At 41.1% G+C, this 2,090-nt stretch overlaps 1 pseudogene; it reads left to right on the top strand.

The window, feature by feature from the left end:
• Positions 1 to 501: 501 nt before the first annotated feature.
• LOC124978868 (zinc finger matrin-type protein 2-like) lies at positions 502 to 1,099 on the top strand (annotated as a pseudogene).
• Positions 1,100 to 2,090: the final 991 nt, after the last annotated feature.

Genomic DNA, 2,090 nt, shown 5'->3' with positions numbered 1-2,090 from the left:
ATAGTCGAGGCATGGGGTACCTTGTAGAGAGGTAAATTTAGGTAAAACAAACATAGTAGCTCCTAATGAGTAATAAATTACTAGAAGCCAGCTAAATTTAAATTGTTTTTACTTTTTAAAAAAATTACAAATATATTTATGGTTACTGAAATAATAAAACAAGAATGAAATGATTGGGAAATATACCATAGAAATAATAGAGTTCTGGCAATAAATAAATTGCTACAAAATAAAACTATATTGTCAAAAACTATATTGTTTTAGAAACAACACTGAGTTAAATCCATCAGATCCATTTGTCACAGGTGTTCTCAATGACGTTAACATGTTAATAAGTATATATCTCCAGGTTGACAGCTATAAGATATATAATTTTCCAAATACCAGTGTCTACAGTACCCTTGTTCTTTTCCTTATGAAATCTCAAAAAGGCTAGTTTCTTATGAAATACACTTTGAGAAAAACGATAATGACCAAATAAGACTTACCTCGGCTGTGAAGATGGTGTCAGGCAGCAGGCCAAAAAACTTGGACTTTCACCGAAAGTGGGACAAAGATGAATACGAGAAGCTCGCTGAGAAGAGGCTCACAGAAGAGAGAGAAAAGTAGGATGGAAAACCAGTGCAGCCAGCCAAGTGGGAACTCCTGCGGCACAGGGACTACAAAGTGGACTTGGAATCTAAGCTTGGGAAGACAATTGTCTTTATCAAGACCACCCCACAGTCTGAGATGGGAGGATATTACTGCAATGTCTGTGACTGTGTGGTGAAAGACTATCAACTTCCTAGATCACATTAATGGAAAGAAACATCAGCGAAACCTGGGTATGTCTATGGGTGTGGAATGCTCCAACCTGGATCAGGTGAAGAGACGTTTTGAAGTCAACAAGAAGAAGATGGAAGAGAAGCAGAAAGATTATGATTTTGAAGAAAGGATGAAGGAGCTCAGAGAAGAGGAGGAAAAGGCTAAAGCATATAAGAAAGAGAAATAGAAGGAGAAGAAGAGGAGGGCAGAGGAAGACTTGACATTTGAAGAGGATGATGAGATGGCAGCTGTGATGGGCTTCTCTGGCTTTGGTTCCACCAAGAAGAGTTACTGAGGCTTTCTGTGCTTGGCCTAAGTTTGACCTATGCTGGACCTAACTGTGTTAGGGGATCGTTTCTTTTTGGGTACTGGGGAAAGTCCTTAAGAGCATCAGTGGGCAGGACTAAGGGTTGGGTGTTTGTGGCTTCCCTCTACCATGGGGGAGGCACAGGATGCAGAGGTAATGCTGTGGCATATTCCTTTAGTTTCAGTATATCACTGGAGTCACAAGATCTTTGCCCATCTGAGTTCCCAATAAAGAAAGGTCTCCCCTTCTGAGACTGCTTTCCCAAAACTCCCTCTGCATCTTTCCCTCTTCATCTATCTAACCTCTTGTCTGAGCATCCTACTTTTATTCTGTGTTCTGCCTTTGTTTTAATTTTGACTTGTTCAACCTGTAACAGAAGGGTTTTCTGGGTTCCCATTTTCCAGCCGATGACATATTCTTGACCAGCCCTGCCTCCCATCCTGCACTATGGCTCTCTAGCCTCCTCCTGCGCATGCATGTGTACTTCTGCCTGGGTCAATGTCATGTGTGGATTGTGTGCATGAATCTGTCACAAAGAGGGGAGCCTGAGCTGGAATCTCAGAGCGTTGCTGCCCTGGGGCCTGATGTTCTTGGTTTCTTTAACGAATGTAACAGGAAATTAAATGGGGTGAGTGTTTGGTGTGGTTTGTGTCTGGTGAGTTTTTCAACATTGTTCTTCAGATGTGGACTATTTCACCCTCTCCAGTTTGTTTCATTTTACTGAAGATTTCTTTGTTTTTATCTTCCTTGCGAGCAGGCTCTTGGAAGAACCTATTTGAGGCAAAAAAGAAAATGGAAAACAAAAAACCAAAAACCAAAAAATACAACCAAGCAAACAAACTCACTGTGGGAGCCCTTGGGTCTCAGAGGTTATTCAACGTGTATAATAAATAGCATTGACTTGGGGGAAAAAAAAAAAAAAGACTTATCTCAAGCTGAGCATGGTGGCGTATGCCTGTAATTCCAGTGGCTTGGGAGG

This window comes from Sciurus carolinensis, chromosome 3 (genome assembly GCF_902686445.1).
Source record: "Sciurus carolinensis chromosome 3, mSciCar1.2, whole genome shotgun sequence".
In the NCBI taxonomy this organism is placed as follows: Eukaryota; Metazoa; Chordata; class Mammalia; order Rodentia; family Sciuridae; genus Sciurus; species Sciurus carolinensis.
The sequence above is the reverse complement of the archived record's forward strand: the minus strand, read 5'-3'. Positions and strand labels throughout refer to the sequence as shown.